The 26,188-nt window shown below is 40.6% G+C and overlaps 1 protein-coding gene across 2 annotated transcripts in view; it reads left to right on the forward strand.

Moving 5' to 3' along the window:
- ATP8A2 (ATPase, aminophospholipid transporter, class I, type 8A, member 2) overlaps positions 1–26,188 on the forward strand; it is a 310,676-nt gene that overhangs the window by 245,870 nt on the left and 38,618 nt on the right. The window lies entirely within an intron of this gene.

Consider the following 26,188-nt stretch of genomic DNA (forward strand, 5'->3'; position numbering starts at 1 on the left):
GCCCCTCCTAAGATTCTATTGAGGAAAACAAATAGCCATGTAATCCAGGGCAAAGTGCTAGTGTGGATTAAAAACTGTTCAGGCAGGTGTGTGCACAGGAAGCAGGATTGAGACAAGGTCAGTGAAGTGACCTAAGCACAGCGGTGCTTTAAGGCGAAGATGATGGAGGATGTAGAAGAAGAGGGGAGGAAGCTTTTGTCAAGTTTATCCAGAGGGGAGGCTGATGAAGGAGATTCTAGAATAGAAATCACCTGTTCTGGAGACTGGTGCAGGGGCAGAAAAAAATTAGTGAGGGGTTGACGTGTGTGGGGGGGGAGGTTTCAGAGAAATTAAATGTCTATGACAGAGAAACTGAGGAATGGGAGAGAAGAGTGAGCAGCAATTTGTCAAGGGCTGCTCAGGAAGAACTGTCAGGACTTGCAGACAGGGCTGTGCAGTTAGAAACAGCAGGCAGGCTGAAGGTAGATTTAGCCTGAATATTGAAGCATAAAATATTATCTGAATCAAGGAGTCTGATATTGCTCGGAGGATTAAGACGATTTGACCTAGGAAAAAGATTTTAAGAGCATTTGGCAAATAAATACCACACTTTATGTAGAATGAGGAAAACTGACCAGTCTTCTGCCTACCTTACCCTGCAAAAATGAGGGTGTTTGGGACATTGAAGTGCTAACAAAAGATCCCTTTCCTGTGAAGTGATGTAACTACCCCAAATCGTGCTGCTCTGATAGGTGTTATAAATAAATAAAACCTTCGATGATAGTGCATCCAAGCAGTACTGCAATGTAAACTGTGAAAATACACGTAGTTCATGCCTGGTTAGAGTAACATCTCCATTCCCTTCAGACTTCTACAAGAAGTATCAGTGTCTTTCCTCTTGTGACTCTTGTACAGTGCCAATGGCTGTTCCACTGTGTCTGGGTTACCGGGCTGCTGCCACAGTGAGGCCTCGTGCTGGTCATCACTGAGAGCCATCTGTTGGGATGGTGGCCCAAGCATAGCATTGCTTCATCAGACGTTAAAAGCAATACTATTATAACACACAGTTCTGGCTGCTCTTTAGATTTCTAACTAGCATGGATGCTAGGCCAGAGTTCTACAGTTGTTACCACTTACCTGCTGAGGAATCCAGCAAGACCAGGCTGGATGGGGCTTTGAGCTACCTGGTCTAGCGCGAGGTGTCCCTGCCCATGGCAGGGGGCTTGGAACTTGATGATCTTTAAGGTCGCTTCCAACTCTAACCATTCTATGATTCTATGAAACATAATTTTTGTTGATTTTTTTTAATTATTATTATTTTTGAGACTGCTTCATTGGAATTCTACTGCAATGAAACTTCTAGTGAATTGGTATTAACTTAGTAGTATGGTGTATTTACTAACCCTGGCTGAGAAGGCATGATCAGTCTGTGAATTCTTGTGAAGATGAATATCTGTAGAAAAAAGACTTGGAAGAATGTATTTCATAATCTAGCAAAGGAGCTCACTGTTCTGTTGTTTCCTTTGTAAAAAAAGCTAAGCTGTAGCTATAGAACAGCAATTATGGTAACACGTATTATGGTCAAGTTTACAGAAATCCCAGACTACTGAAGAACTTCAGTTATACTGGCCTAAGCAAGCAAAGGAATTGTCCAGCCATCAGTGCCTTCACAGTCTTTGACCAGTTTCCATGCAGCAGTTACCTCAGTCTTTCCTTTTCCTTCTATACAAGCTGCACAAATACTCTAGGAATTGTTTTAGACAATATCCTAAACAGACTTCAAACTTCAGCAGTTTTTGTGGTAGCTGTCTTCAGAAATGTATGATTAGATTTTGTTTTTTAACACAGGGTAAGTAGTTCTCATTCAATCACAATTTTGCAAAATGTTGGAGATCTTGCTTCTGTTTCCTGTGAACAGTTTGTTTTCTAGCAAATACATTTTTTGCTTTAAATTTAATGTTGTATAAAGCTGAAAATGCCAGAAAATTAATCAGAATTAATTGTTCCTTATTATGGTTGTCTTTAATGTAGGTAACATTTGTTTTTGGGGGGGGTTCCATACTATGCCTTTATAACGTACCATTCAAGTTTTCTGCCATGTAAAAACATTTGAAGGGCTTGAATTATTATTTTTTTTTTCCCCCCTTCAAATGCTAATTTCATTACTTGGCTACCTTGGTAGGGATGTTGGCTTGTGAAGTCTTGGCAAAACAGGAGAGCTCTGAAAGTAGGAATGGATAGGTTTTTAATAATCATACTGGTTCTAATATTTTTAATCAGCATTTATTAGCACTTATTTTATTAGGTTGCCTGACTAAACTTTTTGCAGAAGGGATGTCTTTGTTTCATTCACTGAATCTTTAATGTTCTGGAGATATGCAAATAATTTCTGAAACTAGAGGAACATTGATGTGGTTCACCTAGTATTTCTCAGGTTCAAAAAATAACCCCCCAGATTGGTGGGTTTGATTAAAATGTAACTAAACACTTATGGAGAAAGGATGTCTTTGTTAAAGATTCACTAAACAAAGTATCTTTGAGATAATCATTTATCAGATGTCAAGGAGGCTGCACATCACAATGATTGGATTTTTAGAATGACAGTAAGGCATTATTTAATGGGATAAATCAAGATCTTTAAAATACAACATACTAAAATGAAAAGGCTGATTGCTGTGTGAATCACCTTTTATACTAATATTCCATCTCACTAATTTGGTACATCAGGCCAATACTGAGAAAGCAGATGAGCACAAGGAAGTTGCTCTTCTTATTACAGGTATACCTTTAGGAGTGCACTGCTTGTTACTCTGTTAAATTGTTGATACTATTTTTTTTTTTAAATGAAAAAGATTCTATGTATAAGAGAAGTGCAAACTGAAAGGTAAGTAAACTATCTGCAAAATTCTTTTAAACTTGTTTACTTGCCTGCTGAGCTGTGCCATGAAAGGCTTAGTTGCAAAAGCTGGCTTACACCGTTCTGGATTGATTAAGTGGTATCACTGAGCATTAGAAATATGTGCTATATTTACAGTGTGGAAAATATTTATTTCATAGCTTATTTGGGCAGATGTGAGCAACTGTGGGAAGTATGTTAATATATGGAAACGCATAACTCTTTAAGTCAAATGTTTCCACAGTTGGTAATATCCCCAGCACAGATTAAATTTCCACCTAAAGCACAACCATGTTCTTCACTGCCCTTCTCAGCCTTGCCAAGCGAAGGCATGTCTCTTCAGCAGGCAGGGCTTTGGTTTACTCAGAAGTGGTTTTCTCTGGTCACTTCCATAACAGGCCAACCGGGCTGAGGGTCACTTGACTATCTGGCTTTAAGCAGCAGGATAGTGTTTAAGCAGGATTTATGGCAAGCCAAGCCATACAAATTGTTGCTGTATCAGGTCACTAATCCAGTTAGTCCTCTATCTTCTCTCAGGTTACACGTGGCAGTAGTATTTTTCAAAAAAAAACCCAGGAATTGGACCATCAAGGATTGACTGAAACATGAAAAGCTGCTGATTAACCATAGTAATCTGCCTGGCAGTGGGGAGCACCTTATGCCCTGATCCATGAGGATTTATACCCTAAAAAGCTGTAATCCCTGACTTGGCCCTTTTTGTCATGTCTTAGAGTGCTCATGGCTGGTTGGTAGAACATATGTTACTGATCCATACGCAGGTCAGCCTGATCACACAGTGTTGGCTCTCTTTGAATCCAGCTGCTAAGCTACAATAAAAGAAAGCTAAAAATACATCAAATATTTTCCTAATACTACAGTGCCATGAAAGCAACTGGGTAGTTGTAGAAAGTCATCACTGAGCTGCATAATGGGAGGAGCTTCCCCCTTTAAGCAGTCCCTCTAATTACACAGTGCATTCCAGTACGAAATACGAGGGTTTGTTCCTGCTACGCGGTCTCATAGCAGAAGAGCCAGTGGGGGGAGGAGGGTTCCTCCATGGTTTGGTAGGTTGTTCGCTTCAAAGAGATCTTGTTGCAATGCATTCTTCAGGCTCTGCAGCAGGGATTTCCACTTCTAAACCTGCTCCCTCCTTGACTTGGAACATCACCTTGTCCTTTCTTTCCTTCTGCCAAGGGCGATTAGCAGTGGGAAACATGAGGCAGGCTGGGGATCTTGCTGGCTGGTGATGACCTTGTTCTGGTTTTGGACACCCTGGAAGTGTTTGCAAAGATCCTGCTAGTGTTCTCAGACCCTCTCATGACGATGAAATCACATCCAGGCCCATTACCTGAGCCTAATCTCCATTTACTTCATGATACAGTCGACAGCTATATGGCTGCCAAGAGGGAAAGTTCCAGGATTTTTGTCAATTGAGAATATTTCTATCAGTAGCTGAAAGGGCTCTACTGAATACACTTACACAGCTGAGTTGGCTGGATTTTCACACTACATTTTATTTAACACCTTTCACTGGAGTTAGAGATTTTATCTCCCAGTTTAGCTAAGAGTGCAGTTTGTGGCTTTGTCTTCATTGCATCCACAGAGAGGAAGGTCTCTGCTTTCTGCCAGCCAGCCAGGTTGATGTTTATTGAGCCCCTAAATGTTTCCTCTCTACTCCCCCTCTGTGAGATCTTAACCCAGTGCTAATATCCCTGATGTGCCCATCTTCTGAGCATCACCATTTGCTTTCTCCTTAACCTTTCTGTGGAACTGGTGTTCTTGGTGGTTTTCAATCAAGATGATGGGGGAAATACAGGAAGTAAAGCTGCTTTTGGAACTGTAGATTTCCACCAAAGGATGTGATCGCTTTTGCTGCAGATTTATTCCTTCATGATAAAACAAACTGTCCAATAAGCCTATTGCCTTTGAAAATATCACATCCAATGTTGTCGCCACTCAGTTAACTCTGAAAAAAAGTTTTCCAGAAGAAAGTGTTAACTTTTTCAGTTTATAATACTGTTCATGGTTCTGGGCACTCTCATGAAAGAAAAGTTAATTCAAAGGCTGCAGAAGGTTACTACTCAAATGCTTAAGGAAAGCAGAAGGCACTAAGAATTTGCCTTGTACGTTGCAAGAGAGCAAGCATGGGGGGAGAAATACTACTTAAAATACAGTTTTACTATTATTAGTTCTACCTAAAATACATGTCTGGGAATGGGGCACCAAATAAGGGAATGCATTATTAATGCTAAAGGGTGATGTTTATGCAAAGGGATCTAAACAAGCCCTGTATAAAGTTCAGTTGAAGAGTACTTGTGAAGAGCTGCTTTCTAGGGTGAGGAAATTCCAGGACAACTTTCCAGTAATAGTAGCAGCAGTAGGGCCAGAGGAAAAAAAAAAAAAAAAAAAAAAAGCACTAATTGCTTTGGAAGGAGGATATTCATATTTTCATGAGGTGACAAACTGACAGTAATTTCATATTGAAAAATACAGAAAATGTCTGCACACAGAAAATGGTGCACCATGAGCAACTGGAGTCAGGGCAGAGCACTTTGCAGCTTTTGGAAAAGGCTTCATAAATGTGTACTAGAAATGACACTTCACTGCTGATGTGAGTTTGGTGAGCAGCAAGATAGCTTCCAGTTGGAAGTTACCTATAACTGAAAATTTATGACAGATTAATGGGAAGTCAATTTGGCATTTTAATATTATGATATCTTTGATACTCATTTTTAATGCTTTATCACTTCAGAAGAGTTGGTTTAGTGTCCTGTGCATTATATGCCCTAGTAGTGTGATGGCAAGGGTGAGGTCTCCCGGATTTAGTAGACCCAGGACGCATCTCTTCTCTGTAACAAATCCTACATATGAAGGATGTGCGTTTCCCTGATAATTCCCTTTTTGCATCAACTCGGATACTTGGGGATGGAATAAACATCCTATTGTTTAACCCCTGCTTCAAAACTTATGGTCAGCAAAATTCCCAGGAGCTGGTAATCAGAGTTTTGCCATCCAGTTGCCTTTTGGTAGGCATTGTTATCCTGTCTTTCCAAAGGAAGCTGTCAGTATCCATAATTGTTCTTAGAAGTTTACTTGCTCGTAGAGCAGAATCTGATTATTCCATTTTGAGTGATGTCTAGAATGCTTTTTGGTAATTGTCCTGATATATATCAAATCAGAAGAGCAAATCCTGAGTAACACACTTTAACATGCTCTAGGCAATCCTGCTTCAGCAGCAGAGTTGGACTAGATGATCTCTATGGTCCCTTCCAACTCTAAAAATTCAGTGAAATTCAGTGAAATTTTTAGCAATCTGTTTGCTTTAACCCTTACTGTAGTCCATGGCCAAAAAAAAGTAGCCTTTTTTAATCCTACAAATCTTTTCAAAATAATAAGAGGAAAACTAATTTCATCTAGCTGACTGAGGTTATGAGCAGTACATACTAGATTAGTTCAGACCACACAAACTCCAGTCTGTGTTGGAGCTTTTTATTCCTTGTACTTAAAATCATAGTAGAACTGGAAACCTTACAACTTTGTGTCACTAAAATTCTTCCAGCTTATGTTCTTTTTCATCAGTGGTACATTTTGCTACACTGTAACTGGATGTTTTGGTAGGAGCCGGTTGTTCTTGTTTTGTTTTTTCTTTTTAACAGGAATTCATTAAAAGTGAATAACAAAGGAGAAATCAGGGACACCTGTGTCTTCCTCGCTTCTGTGGAGTTCACTCTGCTGATTTTGGGGGATGTAGGTGGTGGGTGTCTAGTATGGTTATGCATATCCTTATATTGTTTCTAAAGCCCATCTTAGAACAGAGGTTTTTGCAAAAGGTCACTTTTCCGAAAAGAGAGCAACCACGTGTTTGTGCAGCGTCCCCACGTACCATATCTATGTACGGTTGGGTAGTGCAGCTGTGGGTTTACCAGCAGCATAGGGTTAGAAGCCAGTGCTGGTCTGGAACTCAGTAGATGTGTTGGGCTGTTTAGCTCCATGCTACACATGCCCTGCTACCCGTTTGTGTCTGCGCTCACAAGGCTTCTGGTTCCTCATGCCTGAGACTTAGTACTTGTTCCACAGGAAGCTTCATTACTTAAACCATACAGACTGTGGAAGGGTGGTTATTGCTCTTCTGGGGAGGGCTTTTTATTTTTTTTTTAAAGAGGTTTGTTGTTTTTTTTCCTTCCCCCTCAGAGACAAGATTGGTTTGTGCAGGATTCGTAGCAGTCTGTGTATTTTTGCACCACTAGTCTGGCCTCGCTTCTGGTTTTGGGAGCCGCTGCACTTTCTAGATATGTCAGAGTGGGTAGAGATTGTGTACCTCGTGTGCCGGGTCCTCTGCTATAAAGCTCTACAGAAAACCTGTGTGGTCTTGGGGCTTTTTGTGTTTGCATTAGTTTAATTGCCTCTCTGACTCCTCTTCCTCTGCTGGCCTTTCAAGCTCTGTGGGCTCTTAGCCTCACTGATATCTCTCCACAGGATCTTTGTACCAGGAAGCATCCAGGCTTGCCAGGAACTCCCCCAGCCCTGCTGTCCAGTTCCATCCAGCAGCTCCTCTAGCTTTTATGCTGAAATTCTGGTTTTGCATTTTTAATACCTGTAATTTACTTCCTTCTGTTCCCTTAAGCTGTAGATGAGGAGTTTCTTAGCTTTAGCTCTCTTCATAATACATCTGTTTCAGCATCTGACTGCTTTTTCATTTTTTTCAGAAGTGTGGTATTTAGTTGCCCTCTGAGAAAGGGGAGTAATTTATAAATATCCTTCTAGACCATTTCTTTTATGCAGCACTTCCAGTTATTTGATTGCTTATGTTAATTTCTTTTATTGTTTCCTTTTATATTTTTTTTCCCTCTGGGTTACTAAGATTAATTACTTTTCCACACTGTAATTGTTGTATGTATCCTAGGCAGTGTTTTTTAATTTCAGTCTTTATCATGACAGTCAAAATAGAACGTATTTTCTGCCTTAATGGCATCCAAATTAACTTTAATCCTACATTAGGAAATTTTTAAGTCCCACTCTATCTGTTATGTAAAGTCCAAAGTGCTGAGCCAAGAATGAGAACAGCAAGAGCTACCCCAGTTTGATCCGAATGCAGCCTTGTGACTTTCCACTGTTCTTTGATTTCACTGACTGTGTCTAAACGGGCTCTTGGAAGTGCTCTGCCGAGAACCCTGACTATCCAGGTTAGGAACATGTTGAAATAAACTATGGCTCCATTCCAGCCCAGGCACCAGCATTTCTTTTCCATGAAAACTAGAATATAGGAAATGTCGCCTGCACATTCGTGTCTTCTCTGAGTATGAACTTGGAACATGGCCCAGATGCACCCTCAAACTCAATGGTACCCCTGCATCAGCATTCAGGTGCATACACTGATTCTTGCGTGGGTTTTATTTGTAGAAGTCTACCTCTTTCTATTCAATCTGATAAAAAAGATCTACAGGTTCTTATGGTGTCTTGAGTCAGAAGGGTGTCATTCTTTTAGCTGAAAATAGAGCTATTGTGTTTGGTATTTGTTTTTCCATTTATAACTTTAAAATTAAAAGGTTGGAAACATGTTAATTTTTTAGTTCCCTGACATATGTGAAGTTGTTCTGAGTGCTACAAGAATTAAGGCAGTCCTGGGGGAATAATGACATGTGTCATCAGTTGGAGGGGCACTCTGGAGAAGGGTCTGTCAGAGGGGGAATTTGCTTCTAGGGCGCTCAACTGCAAATATGGCAGGAAAGACCCTAAGCAGCCCGGACTCCCCAAGCAACACTTTCTTGGTATTTCTCCTACTTTCAGGTACATCACACTAGTTGAACAGATGAACTCATGATCAGCTTCTACTGCTGGAATGTGCTAATTTACATTTTCTTTGAGCTTTTCCATACAACACTATTAACTGTGTTGTAGATGGGTCTAACCAGGAAGCCTACCCGTGTCACGCTGACATCTAAGCAAGTGTTCAAGTCTGCCCCAAGTAAGAAAAGGTTAGGAAAACCTGAATTCTGTCAGTGGGACTGAACTCAAGATTGATATGTTTTCAACAGTAGAAGCTTTGCCAGGGTTTGAGAGCAGTGATGTCTCTGAAGGAGGTAAAGCAGCCGTCTTCTGGACTTTCTGAATTTTTGGTTTAGCCTTGAAGAGCTCCAGGTTTGCTCCCCTTTCATTTACCAGTTCCTTTCAGTACGTGAGCTCCCCTATGTTACACTTTCCTGTTTTTTTTTCCTCTAAGGAATGTTACTATTGTCATGACATGATGGTACTGTCCTACCTTCTTCTGACCTGACAGTGAGTCCTCTCATTTGCAGTTGACTGTCAGTCAAGTGAAAGGCACTGAGTCATGTTACTAGATTATTTTCCTGGAGTTGATTGATGTCTGCAAATTATTTTAATGTCTCAATTCTTTTTTTCATTATTTTTCACTGCTTACTTTTCTGATGACCAGTTCTGATGACCTTCATAATTGATTCTCTATGTGTGCATATATATAAGTATGCTTTTATCTTTATTCTGTTCTGAATTCCCTTTGCAGAGAATAACTTGTTTTGTAAGCAGCTATTTTGTTTTGAGACTTTTGAGGTATTGAATGTCCAGAACTTACAGTTTCAGACAGTGTTAGTCCTGAACTGTCGTACTTGAGCTCTTGGGTTAGTAACTAAAATGCAGGGGTTTTTTTGCTGCTTGGTAAAATAGCTTGGATGTGATGTTTTCAGGCTTACAGGCAAAACCTTGTTCCTATGAGCATGCCCTGGAACTTGATTGCCAAAGGGGACACAGGGTCGGGTTATATGGTTTAGTTTGCCAGTTTGTATTTGGGTTTGATTTCCTGTCTTTAGAACTGTGTCAGGTAAAACCCAGGATTTCTGGACCAGAAAATTAACGGAAGGCACCTAACTCCTGAAAACATGTAAGCAATACATGGTGCTAGGATCAGTTTCAGAACTTTATTGGCCTGATAATAGCTGTCTTAGACTGTAACTATGTTAGGGCAATTGGATGTGGAAACACCCTGAATCTGTCAAAACAGATATAGCAGCTGACAGTGTGTAGAAATCAATCACTTGATCTCTTTGCTCAAATGACATGTGAATAGAGTGTTTTAATAAAAGTAGGCTTGAACTCCTGCACTGAGATATGTGACCATATCAAAATTACAAATACAACATACGGCCCTTTCCTAATTACTTTAACAAATGCTTTTGCTAATGAAATGACAGTGGCAATTTTAATCCCCTAAATTTAAGAATTTCTGGCCCTGTGCCAGAGGAGAATATAGTAATAGCAAAAATAATTAAGCAGTTTTTGCAGCACGGTTAATCATTGGATCTGAAATAATTTAGAAGCAGGCAAATATGTATATGATCATTGTATCACAATTTCCATTCTGTGGATAAGGAAACAGAATTATGGTTGGTGGGGAATGGGCAGGGTGAAGTGTAGCTGGTAGCATGGATTCTCAGTAAAGGTTGTGGAGGAGATGACATATCGCAAGTAACTCTGTGTGTTGTGGCCTTTTTCAAATCAGCTTAAAAGCCTTAGCTTAACATTGAAAATTCTCCCTGGCTACATTTTGAAAGGTTTGGAAAAGGTCCACAAAATGCATGTTTATCAAAATTGGGGGTGGGGTGTCTGTCTGTAATGGGAATTACAGAGAGAAATAGAAGTGATTTGGCTTTTGGTGTTCTGCTTGAGCTGGTGTTCAGAAATGCAGGAATCAGACACTGAACCTGACTAAAGCATAAGTGAAGGGGGAAGGAAGTGAGCTTCCTGGGCCAAAAATTAGCATAAAGTAGAAAGGCTAAAAACAGGTTAGGAAAATCAAACCAATGTAAATACACACACACGCACTGCTGTCAGTAACACAGAAGAGGTTAAAAAAAGGCAGAGATTGTTATATGAGGAAGCACCACTGTCATGTTCAACTGGGGAAGAATTTGGCTCGTTATACTTCATGTCACATCACTCATTTAGAGCCCTAAAAATAGTGTTTATAATAAAACCCCTGACACAGCCATAGCTAGCATGATTCAGATGGCCCCTTTCCTTTTTTAATTTGTGAACAAAGCTCTTCCTTTGAAGAAAAGTATTTGTTTACAATTGTTTATCAGAGCAGGAAATGGATCAATTAGATGTAACTTTTTAAGTTAATTGACTGCCACTACTAAAACCACCTGATGTTGTGCTGGTGCCAGCAATGCCAGATGAGAAATCTCATCATTGTTGCTGTGGGAAAGGCAAGGACATGATGGGAAATGTTATTCTTGGCACTCGAAAGATTAAAAATTTTAAATATTTATAGAGTCTTATCTAAACTACTGATTGGTTATTAGTGCCTTGAATAGAGGCAGGGATGTGTGAATCCCTAGAGCTTTATGACCATATCCCATCTGAATGAATCTGAACCATTAAGAGGGAATTGGCACTCTGCATCTTCCTCTAGCTATATCTTCCTTTCCACACTGCACTGCCTTTATGTTTATTTTTTTTCGCTTGGATTGTTTCATTAATGACCTAGAATGTAATAACAGCACACAAAAATGTTTTCGATGCTTCCCTTGTTGAAACATTTGGCTTCAGAACCCTGTTTGAATCTTTTTTTTTTTTTTTTTCCTGCTGCACAGGTTTATAATCCTTTTTGCTTGTGCAAAAGCAGAGTGACTTGATTAGCATGGTGCTACCTTGTTGCTATACTGGAGTTCAGCAATCTTTTCTGTTTCAACAATACTTTCCTGCTGTTTTAAGCATTTTTTTGGAAGGGGGAGGTTTAACATAAATATTCTGGATTTTTTTTTTTTTTCCTGGCAAATTCCTGGCCTGTTTGGAGACTCAAGAAGCCATTGGATGCATTTGTTGGCATTGCAAACCCACATTTTTCCTGTCAGTTGCAGAATAGCTCCAGCTTTTGACAACTGTAATGAGGTCTTTGATAATGCTTCTGCTGCCTGTAGCAAATGGGCTTATTATGGGAGCCAGGAGCCCTTTCAAAAAGCCCTGATTTCAGAGCCGAGAGAGAAACAGGAGAGCATAACCTATAAGTAAAGACTCCTGTCTCACCTAATCTTGAGCCTGGCGGGAGGACCTCTTCAGTCTACAAGTGAGGCTGAAACTATTTGGTGTTTCTAATGTTTATCAGCTAGTTTAAAAAAAAAAAAAGTATCTTTTCCTCTGATATGATTTCCATGTTGCTGTCAAGCCTGTGGTAAAACAGTAAAAGAGAGTTGAACAAACTTGGGGCATACTTTAAGGGCAGAACAGGCAGGAAAAGTCTCCAGGTCAGTTACCTTAAAAATAAGTCTCAAATTCAATAGGCTTGTGAGCCTAAGGCAAGCTTAATTAAACTTAAAGGAGAGCAAAAAATAAGCATTTAAAATGCCGTTTTGGTTCTCATAAACCTGAGTAAGCCAAAGTCTGGATTACTCAATTATGTATGGTAGTGGGATTTGTTTTGTGAGCATTTTTCTGCACAGCCCAGATTCTCAGCATCCTTCTCTTCCTCCGTGTGTGGCTGTACCCGAAGGAGGGGAGGAAGGGACTTTTTTTGTGCTGGGGGCTCAGAATGTGCTCCAAACCACCCCTTTTCATATCAGGCTGGCCCCAGCCATGTTGGAAAATGTGTTTTAAAGGAGGGGGTGATACAATGGATATTCTTTTGAATATTTACCCCAGACTGTATCTCTGCAGCTGTGCTCACTTCTGTGCTTTGGAAAAGGGAATAGTTCCCTGGGAGGGACTGCGAAGCCTCACTGTGCAGTACAAGGTCAACAGGAAGGTCCAAGCTGGCCACAGCGTGTGGCTTTGTGGGCTGAAAGTTTGTCATTTTGGAAGGAGCCTGGCACTATCGTGTTGGTTTTCATCTGCTAAAATGTTCTTTAAGGAGCTCTACATAATGGGTGTCTGCATTGAGTTACCTTTCTCCCTTTCACTTCTTGATTGAAATATACATTCATTTTGCTTAACAGACAAGTAAAGTAAACTAAAGAGCTTTGAAGAACTCCTGTAATGAATTTAAGTATAAATGAGACTGGCAGCTACCTTTCTCGCTGTGAGAGGAGTTAGTTAAATCCCAGCTCTTACATGCATAGGTCCTTAGTTTCCTCCATCTGAGAGGGAGGGAGAGAGTAGTGTGTAATTACCACACGGTCACCATTTTGAGATAATGGATTATACACCGGAATGTCTGTTAGGCACCTATGCAAAAGACCTTATATGTGCTCAGTACATTAGAAGAAATGGATCAGATGCTTTTTGCCAGTGTGTGTCTTTGGAAATCAACATCCCTGATAAGGCTGGTGACTGTCCGAGAGAACTATCAACTCTGTTCATCTTCTCAAGTCAGGCTTTCCAGCCTGATGGGTCTCACTAGAGTGTCACCACCTGAAGGATGAACACAAAATTGTGAGACTATAAAATTTAATGTGAGACCAATGGAGGGGGGGGGGGTTCTAGAAGGTAGAGAAAGCAGGGGGGATCTAAAAGATGTAAAATTAAGAAGGGTGGGAGTCAGTGCAGTGTCAAGGGGACCAGGCCACTCACTTTTATGTGTCTTCTCAGTCTTGACCAATTGATTTCATTTCGTGACAGAGAAAAAAAATGTTTTCTCCCTGATGCTCTCAGTATCTGCTTTATCTGCAGCCTTCAGCCAATGCAATGTAAGTAATGCATATTTGGTCCCAAATCATAGCACAGATATCTTTAGGACTCTCCTGATGATCTCTCTCCATTAAGAACACAGCATTTGTAGTTGTGTTGTTGGTTTTGTATTATCTGATTGGTTACTCTCCTGTGCTAGGACCTTTCCTACTTATCCTGTGGTACCTTATTTTCTGAAGCTCTGATAAAAGGCTTAGTCAAGCTGACCCATCCAGAATTTGGAAATTTGAATAAGCAGAGGTTATCTGTTAAGGAATTCTGACTTGGACAAAGAGATTGATTGTGCAGGCTGCTGTGCCATGCCCAGAGTTTTTCTTATTCTCCTCTGGTGTAGGCACAGTACCAGGGTGGTGTCTCAAACCAGGACAGCCCCCTTGCAGGCACTTTGTGCTGCTGGAATTCTGCCTCCTAAGATGGTTGCTGTTGGAGCTGGCTTCACCTGCCCTTAGCCCAAAACTGCCATGGGATGTAGGGAAAGTGGTCTTAATTGTTACGAATGTTGGTTTTCCTTACCTACAGTATGAGAAATAAAATCTCCTACCTCACAGGCGTGAAGTAATGCTCAAATTAGTAAGCAGCATAGTTCTTGCCAGAGAGCCCTGAATAGAAAGAAGCTGGGAAATGCAAAATATTGCAAATATTTGCTCTAGTTCTACTTGAACATCAGTGTGACCCCTGCTCCAAAGTCGCTAAACTGTTCCTGAAAAATACCACGATCATTATTAAGTGGCTTGCAGTGTGATCATTGATCAGATGTGTACACAGGGACGCAGGGAAGGTCCCTGCCATCACTCTAGGTAAACCTCCAGAGTCTGTAAAGAGGGAAAACAGTGGTTTAAATTAAAAGACTGTTGGTAATTTTTTTTAAAATGCCAGTTGTCTTTGATACTCAAAGACTTGAAAGACTTTAGGATTTGTTTCTGATGACAGCTGATACAGCTTTGGTCTCAATACCTTTACTATTTTAATGTTATTTCTAAAACTGCTGCTTTTCCTTTGCTCTACCTTGCATGCTTTAAGCAGGGTATCACCATCCACCTTTTTCACTAGCCATGCAGAAATTACTTAAGAACTGTTCATGGTGAGCACAAGTCTTATGAGGAGCAGCCGAGGGAACTGGAGTTGTTCAGCCTGGAGAAAAGGAGGCTGAGGGGAGACCTTATCTTGTTCTGCAACTACCTGAAGGGAGGTTGTAGCGAGGCGGCGGTTGGTCTCTTCTCCCAAGTCACAGGTGACAGGACAAGAGGAAATGGCCTCAAGTAGAGCCAGGGGAGGCTTAGGATGGATATTAAGAACAATTTCTTCACTGAAAAGGTTGTCAAGCATTGGAACAGGCTGTCCAGGGAAGTGGTGGAGTTGGCATCCCTGGAGGTATTTGACAGCTGGGTAGATGTGGCGCCGAGGGACATGGTTTAATTGGTGGCTTTGGCAGTGTTAGGTTGATGGTTGGACAAGATGATCTTAAAGGTCCCTTCCAACCTAGATGTTTCTATGATTCTATGATGATACACTACTGATGTGATTTTAAAGAGTAACTGTATAGGAGTGTTTCTTTCAAAACTCCACACAACATGGCATTGTAGGATTTTTGCAGACAAAGGAAAATAAACTGGGTCAAAATAGGTCAAACATCAGTCTTTCAGTGTGAAGAGCACCTATTTTAAGTGCAAGATGAGAAATGAAATAGTAACTGTTACCCTGAAATGAAAAATGGTGCTGTTTATGTATTTAATTGGTCAGGGTTTGTAATGGGGCTTTGAATTCTGCTGCTGTCGGATCTTGTACTGCTGCTGTCAATCACAGTTTTTCTCTTTCTTAAAAGACTCATGGTAAATTTATTTTGGATAGTTTCTTAACAGGTGTTTCCTCAACGTTACGAATGCTTTTAAATGAGAACCGTGCTCCACGTCCGGAGTTCTCAGCTGAAATCACACGTCGGGCTGACACAGGCGCGGGTGTGTTTACTCATCTGCGGCCACGCTGACAGCAGGCGCTGGCGGGACCCGCCGCGGCCCGGCCGGGACGCAGAACAGATGTCGGGGATTAGGGGGAAGGATTCGGGGAGGCTTTCGGTCTGTGCACTCGCGGAAGTAATTCATTGTGGAGATGCAGACAGGGCCGGCTGGACCCGCGCTGAGGAGTCGGCTGAAATGAGTCTCGGCGGGTTTGAGTATCCGAATCAAAAACAAATGTTTTCCTGGTACCTTTTAATTAAAGGGGAAAGCATAAATCAATATAATAAAATAAAGTTAGTGCGCTAAATGGTATCGTACTTCTACGGCGTTCTTCCCAGCAAAGAAGCTGGCAGTATGGGTCTCTTAAAAATAGTGCTACCTTGCATGCTGCAGGCGGAAGGGCTGCCTGATCTACCTTGCTGAGAAGGGGTGTGGAGGCAGGAGGCAGTTGGGCTGCCTGCCCTGGGAATGGGTGTCCAGGAGAGCCTCTTCACCTTGGACTAGCACTTGTGGTTATTTTTTCATTTTATTGATGTTTCACTATTAAGGAAACGTGTGCTTTGGGACTGTCTCCAGCCTGGTAGAAGTGTCTCTGGCTCTTGTGTTTTGAACATGGTATGCTCAGAAATCAGCCCTTTGGCACAAGGTGAACAAGGCTGAGCAGTGGAGATGATCTGCCATGGCATGAGGTGTTCCCTACAGACATCAGATTCTGTACCATGTACCTGCAAGGCTTGTCAGGCATCTCTGTTGGCTGGGAAGCTAACTTTTGGCTGCAATCCAGGGGTTTTTTTATAGATTCAGAGCATGCATCTGTAGCTGTGATTTGTGATGCGGACAAGAGAATTTATGTAGATCATTACTATCATCTATTGTGCTGCTGTTAAGATTTTGGTAAAGGGTGAAAGGAAGAAGGGAGAGACAGGATGCATCTCCAGATTTTGGCAAGAAGGTGTGGTGGGAGTGATTGCAGATGTGCCTCATACGTGATAATAGAAGGCACAAAGATGTGGTGGTTGTATCAAGAGGTCATATGTGCTCAGGCAATGAAATAAATTGCTCTGGGAATGAAAATGAAGGAAAGAACCAAGGTTTTATGGGAAAAAGTACCCATTTGTGATAAGCCTAGACCCCAGTTTAAAAAACTGGAAAAGGTCTACTTCTCTGAGTCTTGCAGTGACTAGATCTGATTGATGCTATATGATTATCAGCCATTTTCTGGAAATCTTGAGCTATTAAGGAATTTCCAATATGTAAGACACAGGCAATAGTGTTATCCCGGTAAACATAATGTCACGCCATATTAGGAAGTAAGTTTATAAGCAAAATACCAAAAACCACAGAGGTTTCCATTTGTGGGTCCAAATGCTGTAGCTCACTGCAAGCAGCAAACCATGTGCAGAGTCACAGTACCTTCTGAGAAGCTGCCTGCACACACCAGGGTCTGCATGCCCCATCTAAATCACTGCATCAGGGCTCTGGAGAGCAGCAGTCTTGCCTAAGACAACTTATTTGCCAAATGCGTGGACAACCTGCAGAATCTAATTTGAACTAGTATTGATGAAAGTTCTGCCACTGGCCATTCCAGATCGTTGTGTGTGCTGTATGACTCGAGTTTTGCTCAGCAGCTTCAATCAGTAGACAAAATTGTTGAGGTAGATCAGGCAAGTGGGTAGATACCTAATTATACTTACCTGAAGTACTTAATAGTGTAGCTTAGTTAATGTGACTTAAGTTTTCTTTTTTTAATCTGCCCTCTTAAGATGCCCTATAAAAGCACAAAAATGTTTGGCACAAAGATATACTCAGTGACAAAACATATAGAAAAGGAATAAATGTAGACCTCAACGGTGATTTAAAAAAAAACACAAACACACACACACAACACAATCATGGGAAGTGTTATTTGATACTTATATAAAAAAGCTATTTTTCAATATACTACTTAAATGGTTGTTTAAAAAATTTTCAAAACACTCCAGTGAAGTTGACCAAATTTTCTGTGTTTTCTCTGAGGTTAGGATGGATGCCCAAATTCATACCATGAAACTGTGACATAAGGTGAAATAAGATCAGGGTGCCTGAAAGTGATCTTTCTGCTCTTGATAGTGTGTCTTTTTATTCAGGGATGCTACTTTGCTAATACTGGGGCAGAGGGAGTATCTTGAAACAAATGTGTTCTGTGTGAGGAAGCCAGTGCTGTTGCAGTATCACAGTTGGAAAATTTCAACATACAAAGACAGGAAATGTGAAGGTTTTGATTTTCTTTGTAGGTATAACTTGGCAGGTTGTACAAATATCTTATATCTTCACTGGCGAGGAATGGCTTCTGCTAAACATAATTGCTCTCTTGGAGTTTTAAACTCAAAGGTAGGTTCTGTAAAATTTAATTTTTTTGCCCTGCAGCTTTCATGATAGAGGCACAGTTATTAACTAAGGGCAGCTACTGTGCAAGAGCGGTTACTATTAAAACCTGCACAGAGAAAGTTATAGGCACCAAACAAGAGTGGTTACATGCTGAACATGACTTCAAAAGGAGAAACATAATGTAAAGAATACATTTCTTTTTATATGCAGAGTAGATGTTTATATGAAAGTGTATTAAACAGTGAACATGACAAACTAATTCATTGTCAGGTCTATCAAAGTTACTGTTTCAGATTTACTTTGTTCTTTCTATTCATGCCTGTGTTGGTTCAGTTTGAGGAGGAAGGAAGGAAAAACTGCAAAGACTCTAAAAATTGTCTTTAGGACTGACTTTGCTTTCATTCTGGGAAGCACAATTTCATACATATTTTGCCTGGGCTCAGTGAAGCTACAGCAGGTCACCACCCATCAGGACGTGGCTACCTATAGGCTTACTCTCCCACATTCTCAAGTGCGAGTTCACCTTAAATGGCAAGAAAATAAGATTATTTTGTGTTGTATAACCATCTAATTGGAGACGTCTCAGAAAATTTGAACTATCTTATGATTCAGAGTAGTATCAAGCCTGATTCAAGTGAGGAAAAATAAATCTGTGATGCCATGAACAGTGTCTTCTGCATCAGTTTTTTTTACAAGGTGTTCATGGTCCACAAGAATTTGTGTAGAGGAAGGAATGACTTTTATTCAGTAATTTTAATTTGTGTTGGGGGAGCTCAGACTAATACAGAATGATGTTTTTGGATTGTTTTAACCAGTAAGAATAATTAGCATCTGGTGCCATCTACCTAAATATTTACTGAGGTATTTTATCCACTTTAAGGGGAAGGTTCTTTGGCTAATGAGATCTGTGCTCTCTAATAAAATTTCAGGAATACATTTGTGTCTATTTACGTGGAGCATGATATTACTACTAATTTTTAACCAATAATCTTCTCCAAATGACTTGGAAGAAACATTAATTTACATTTTTTGTTGAGCTTAATGTAACCAATAATGAAAAAGTAATGATAGGCTGTATGAAATTGCATCAGAGTTTACACTGCCAGTGAACCATAAAATCAAATTAAAACACCATCTGATTAATTTTCTTAATTCTCTGCTATCAGACTAATAATGGAGAGTAAAATGGGCAGGCTCCTTGTTTAATTGGTAGTGTTGTATACTAATTAAGTAATGAGATATAGTATTTTTTTTCTCAGGCAAGGCTACATATGTAGAATATGTTTTTAGTTAACACAAAAGAGAGCTTATTAACACCCTTTGGGAGACACTTGGCCAATAATATATTCATTGATGTATCAAATATTAATTTCTGTAAATTACATTAGGAAATAGAATAAAAATAAGTTGCTAAATTGCTATATTCTTCCATTATGGAAAAGAGTTCCTAACAAGAAAAAGAAAGGGAGTCAAAGATCCAAGGATTTCACTGTGCTCATATGGTGTTATAGCTCTAACTAGTTTCTCAAAAATCATGGCAGTGTTTGTGAGGTGGTGTTGGTTTTGCAGGTTTTTTCCCCTTGAAGATACTAATTTTTGGTTTTGTAGCTTTGTATTGTCAATTCCTGGAATTCTATGATCATGAAATTACTTCAAGCAAGTTATTTGTTGTCTTTGAGTTGTCATTATATTTTTCGAGGTTTTGACAGAATCACAGAATGATGTGGGATTGGAAGGGACCTCTGGAGATCATCTAGTCCAACCCCTCTGTCAGAACAGGTCCACCTAGAGCAGGTTGCACAGGAGCATGTCCAGGCAAGTTCTGAATGTCTCCAGAGGCAAACTCCACCACCTCTTTGGGCAGCCTGTTCCAGTGCTCTGCCACTCTCAAAGTGAAGAAGTTCCTTCCTTCTGTACTTTGGCTTGTATTTTTAACCATCATAACTAGTAACTTCTTTAATGAAAAGCTTCTTGCCTGAGACCTATGTCTCAAAGTATCTTGGGCTTTTCTAGGAATGTCAAACATATGCCTTTATGATATTGTGTTGGCATTTTTCTTTTTGCTCAAAGTACGGCTCCCATCACCCCTTCCTATGTCTATATCCAGTTATTACATTAAAATTACCAATAAGCTTGACAACTATGTCATGGAAGCTAGACAGTGGATAGATTTCTTACTCTAGACTTCCATATGGTTTTAAGTATGACTGGCAAAACTGAGGAAAAGGGGTAAAATACCCAAGTGAGGTATCTGGTGGGTTGGTTTTTTTTCCTTTCCTCCTTTTGCTGCTCTCAGGGGGATATAACTGTATGAGTGGAGACTGGGAGAGGGGAGGAAATAGGTTTGAGACTGGACCAATGTGTCATTGTGTTAAATCCAGCCAGCCAGTGAGGTCATTGTTTTCATCTGAGTCATTTTAGAATGAAAGCTCTTACATTATGGAAAACATTGCACATCTTTATTTCAGACATGGAAATATCCAGCCAACCCTTCAGTGGTAGAGCTCCACTGATTTCATTTGAGGTACTCCTGACTCCCAGCGGTGTAAGCAGGAGGGGAAATCAAATTCCTTTGCCTCATTTTCTAACACTTTGCCGCTAACCCAAAGGGAATATTCTTTAGGCACATTTCCAGCCAAGATGCTTGTTGAAGAGGGAGCTGGTAAATCTGTTGATCACACCTGTCAGCCCTGAATCTAGTAAATCTGTCCAGCCTGGAGTTGGCTGCGGTTATATTGGGGAAAAAAGTTCTTAAGCACCGACTCATGTTGAGGCTAGATTATGTTCCAACATGCACAGGAAAATCCTTGAGACTGCATTCTTGGATATTGATTGTATTTCATACTCGGGCTCCACTAGGCTCAGTCTCTGTGTAATATGATTTAATTGAGGGACTTGGGCAGTTTGCCCGGCTCTGCAATTGATTTGTGTGACCATCAGCAAACTCTGTCATCTCTCTGCGCTTGGGTTTTAAAGAATTTGGTCTTTAAGGTAGGTCTGATATCTGTAGCACTTAAAGGATCTTATATTATACAGTAATTATAATTTGTGGTTTTTGCACAATATAACAGCATGGGGTGGAGATAGTGATCATTCCAAATAACCATAGAAATAGTAGGAGGTTTTGACTGAATCTAACGAATGCTGTTCTGTCATTTAAAGTGGGAGAAGGCCATTGCTAGCTGATGCCTTCGGAATAATTTATGAAAAATAGATTGCTATATGACACAGTATCTTCCACTTGTTGCGTGGTTATGTGCTTACAGTGTTAGTATGTGGCAAGTCCAATGTCTCCTTAAGATCTATCCAGCCACTTGGCTAAGAATTTAATATTTTTGCCCTTTCAAGCTTTAACTTCCAGGTCTTTTGAAACAAGAAAACTGCCCAGTACTGTCATTGACATATTCTGTCTTAAGATGACCCAGAGCAGGCAGAGGGTGCACAGTGCAGTTCTCTGAAGGAAAACAGGGCTGGGTAATGGTCTGTAAACTATAAATGCATCAGATATTGGCAGGGGAGTTTGCACAGTGGTATTGTTCATAGTCTGTGATAATTACTTCATGCATAGAATCTGTTCCTCTTCCTGCTGAATTTAGGCTTCAAATTTACTCATGAAAAGCATTAAAAAAGAAAAAATCAACCTAAAACCTGCAGCAAAGCTGTAACATCACTGAAAGTGCAACAATTTCAAGATTGGAGTAGAGTGTGTGTAACTTTCTACTGAAAAAGTTTCCTTTAAGGCAATTTCTGAATCAGTCCTATTGCTGCAGGGCAAATGAAAGGCAACCTTTCCCAGGAATCTGGGAACATCCGGAGTAAAGTAGGAGCATTGCTGTGATGTGTCCCAGCATTAATTCCTGAGCTTCTCATGGAGAATAGTATATTTATCCATACACCATGTGAGGCACTGGGACTTCAAGACAGATGGAGAGGGATTGTTTGCCCAAGCTAGCAGTACCAAGTCAGTAGTGGGAAAATGGCTGAGACCGAGACCCTCAGAGCGGTGGACTGAGGTGGAGGCAGGCTTGGAAGAAGACTGTCGTTGTTGACTGAATAACAAACATGCTTCAAAATATCTTGTCTCATGTGGGATGGGAGCAGAGCGACTATCTGGGATTCCCCTGCCCCAGCTTTAGTCCTTCTGAAGTGGTGTGCTCAGACCAAGCCACTGGTCTAGAACTGATGGAGGAGAGGTACTGGCAGAGATGTCTACTTCATGCACCTCAGTTGACTACCTTATGGTGGGGTTAAACTGCAAGCTGGTGATGCGCTGCTTTCTGCTTTGGTTATTGGGACAATACAGGTACAGGTGGAGCAGCAGGGCCAGGGGTCCTAGAGCTGCACCTGCAGCTCCTGCCATGTGCCTGCTGTCAACTGGATCCTTCAGTGCCATAGATGTCTAGATCAATAGTATCTCAATGATGGCAGTGAACACTTCTTGTGCTGTTATCATATGTGAATCCCTCGTGATAATCATGTGGCCATACCCTCCCTGTCTTTTCCTTTCCCAAGTGCTGCCAAAGGCAGTGCTGTGCTATCATACATGTTTGACTCGTGAGGACAAAAGTGACCTGCCTGTGATCACAGGTTGGACTTGGATCTCTAGTGTATAAAGCTGGAATTTGTATGAGTGTGAAACTAATTGAGCAGCTTATTGGGTCCTTATCCATGCCTTGTGGATAGAACTACGATCAGGATCCAGGCACACTTCCAGTAGTAATTTTTGTCATACTGTAAGTACAAAGACAGCTCTTCTGATCGTGATCTTACGCTTTTCCTGTCCATTTTGTATCAGAGTTAGGATGCACGGGTATATGAGGAAATAAAGTAATAAAGAGATTTAATTATTCAAAATATGAATTTAAATTTTGTCTCTCTTTTCTTGAATGATCTAAGATGATTGAGACCCTTGTTTGGTTGGTCTGAATCATTTATTGGTCCTCAGTTGTTGTCAAACCATGCTGTGATAAGAATACTAACCCAGTCTGGATATCTGTCTTCCTACCCCTGAGCACTTCTGACCTTGTTGTTCTCCTTGGAAGTTGTTGAAAATAGTGGCACCACCTATTGGTGGAACAGTAAAATTATGAATGATGCTTATTTGCATACTAAGAAGAATAGTGAAATGGAGAAAAGAGTTTGAAATTTATTCCTTGTTGCAATTTAAGATTTTTTTGAAACAATCTATTCCTTATTTTATATGCTTATGTAGAACATATCCTTGATTTAAAACAAACAGAAAAAAATCCAACAAAAACCCCCAAACAAAACCAAAAGCCCCTTAACCTGGGCTTTCTGAGATAATAGTACAGAGCAGATCTTCCTAGTCATTCTGACTGGGCAGGACTATCACTTTTTTTTTCAGTTGTGTTTAAAAGAAAAAGGAAAGTACCTACCCTTAACAAAATTGGTTTACAAGAGGTTAACGGTATTGGAATCCAAGTTGTTTGTTTCTCAGTAGAAATAACTGGAGTTAAGCTTTTGCTTTCTTTTCCAGTTCCATTCTTTCATTTTAACAAATATTATCACTTCTCTAAAATGAGCTATTTTACTGTGGCTGCAGCCTCAGTGCTTGGAAGACCATCTACTGATGGCAACAGTTTAAGCTGCAGTGTCTTCAGCAGGAGGACTTCCATTAGTCTCAAGTGTTTTGGGGGTGCTGTGTGATGAATGATTTCTGGTAGTTGGCCTTGGATGTTCTAGTCACTAATGTTTACATCAGTAGACAGAGAAAAAATGACTTTGTATATTGTGGGGCCTGTGTGATGACAGAGCTGGTCAAATTTTGAATTTGTTTGAAAAACAAGCTGTTTCTCCTTCTCTGCGTGACCTAAACCAGGAAAAAAAAAATGTGTTCTAGGCAATCCTTGCTTTAGCAGGGGAGTTGGACTAGGTGATCTCTAGAGGTCCCTTCCAACTCTGACAATTCCGTGATTTCTGTTTGGTAGCTTTGCTTTCCTTATCTGGGGGAGGTAACTGGTAGCTGATGGGTGTTGCTCATTGGGACTGGGTACGGAAATGCCACATGTCACCGAAGGTGTATTGCAGCACTGCCTGCACTGCTGTCATGAATAGCTGAATGACTGGAATGGAGCACAGCAACAGCTGTGGAGCCTGAGGAATGCTTTGTTGCGATATATAGGTGTTCTTACTATAGCTTCTGTTCATAACCCCAGCCCTCTATCCCACAAGTTGTAGAATATCCTAAAAATGCTGTCTGTGGATGTCCCCAGAATGCATTAGGTGTTTTCCAGTGATTCCTCTGCTGGGGAGCTCCTGTTCCGTGAGCAGATGGTGTAACCCTGCCGAAAAGGAGGCAGAGTTCAGAGGCAGAGCTGTGCATGCACAGCAAACGAGTCTGCTCTCATGCAGTGTAGCAGTCATGTAACTCCAAGAGGAAAAGAGAGATGAGCAGGGAAGAAATCTTCCAGATGACCTCAGGAATGGAGTAAAATCTTGGAGAGGCTTGTATGGAAAAAGGATTGCCAGTAGTAAAGTTAGTGTCTCACAGGGTTCAGATGTGATGAATAGTTTTACTGTTATGGTGGAGTTTTTGGACAGAATAATGCTTGAGTAAAAGGTATAATTGCAGGCCAATGGTATTTGGCTTGACATTTTTTTGTTGTCGAGCTTAACATGTGAGATGTCCAAATTCATAGCCATTGGTTGAGATGTCAACATGTATAACAACAATAATAGCATTTAAACTTCTACTGAACACATACTCAGATTTTTCTGCATTTTGAAAGTGTGTTGAATTGCTTTTGGCTAGAAAAACAAAAAGTGGAACATAAAATATTTGAAGCAAAAATAGCAGAAAATGCATATAGACTACTATGGCCCTTTTTTAGCCTTTAGTAGCAGAGGCAATGGAAGGGTGGTCAGTGGAAATGCTGATGCCGTTAGACTGTTAGCACTTGCAGGGTCACAGCCAAAGAAAAGCAAAGCATGAGGATAAATCTCATTAAGTTTTGCCACTCTGTTATTACAGTTCATTCTTTGGCTAACAATAAAGTTAAGATTTCCCTCTTATTCCTGCGCATCCTTTTCCTTAAATAAGGATAGATCAAAACTGCCCGTATGCTTCTGGCATTCTCATGCAAAAGTAGGCATGAGGGCTCACAAATAACTGAGAGCTGATTCTGGGACTGGAATGTGTTTGCTTACTGTCTGTGTGGGTGGCAAAGTGTCCGTAAATGTTTTAGCACAGTCTAGCTCGCTCTTGGTTTCAGTACAAGATTTACCACGGATCTGTCAGCCCAGCAACGGCATGGAGGATTTCACATGCAAAAGTGAAAAATGCTTTTGGAAATACTTGCTACTTGGCAGTCCAACAGCAAGTTGCTGTTAAATATGACCGGGTTGGGAGGTGGACAACTTTAAACAGAGATCAACACCGAGAGAAGATGTTGGGTGCTACTGGTGGATGTCCTGACAGTGGAATGTGGCAGCTTTTCTCATTTTTAAAGCTTTGCTGCAGTGAGTGGTGGAAATTCCTTCTCTTGTGATCAACCACGTTTGTTTTACAAAGGGTATAATGACAAATTTTTTCTTCTCACAATGTATTTCAAAGAATACTAGACGTTTTGTTTGTTTCCGTGCTCTGTAGCTCAACTTTGTCTGTAAAATGCCCTGACGCTTCAGCGTTGCAGGCTGCTGCTCTCTTGGGTGCTACAGCTGTGAGGCACAGCTGAGCCAGCCAAGCCTGTGTTACACTGGTGGGACAGCTGCTTTAGCTCAATGTCCATGGCTATAGACCTCCCTGCCTTCGGCGACATCGCCCATGGACGTTGGTAGATACATGTGTGCGTGTATTATACGTGACATACGAAACATTGAGAGGTAAAGCTTTTGGGGAAGGGATATGTCAGTGTCTATAATTGGCAAGAGAGCAAAATGCAGCTAGCCACTGGAAATGCTGGTGAGAATTTCAGTCCCTGTTTTATCTGTGTGCTGCATGTGACTCCTTACAGAAAAAATTACAACCTTTTTTGTTTCTTACGTACAACAGGACTTAAATGATTCTTACAGGAACTGTGTGTGTGTGTGCATGCAGGAGATGGTGAGGTCAGCTCAAGTCTTCTGTGTAGCAAACCCCTGGGCCTTACTCGCCATTAATTTATCTGTACAAGATTCTAATGACCTAAAATAGCATTTCTGTAAATAGTGCTCTGTGTCAACTTTGTTCCATAACTACGTGTGTATGCTGGGACTTGCAGGGTTTCCAGATATCTTCCTTCTCCAATCCTACCAAGATTTTTCTTCAAGTACTACAACAATGAGAAAAAAGCAAATATAAACTTTGAGCTCTTTGTTTGTAAAAAAAGCCATTTGTGGGACAGGAGTGAATCTT

This window comes from Calidris pugnax, unplaced genomic scaffold, assembly GCF_001431845.1.
Source record: "Calidris pugnax isolate Ruff unplaced genomic scaffold, ASM143184v1 scaffold20, whole genome shotgun sequence".
Taxonomy (NCBI): domain Eukaryota; kingdom Metazoa; phylum Chordata; class Aves; order Charadriiformes; family Scolopacidae; genus Calidris; species Calidris pugnax.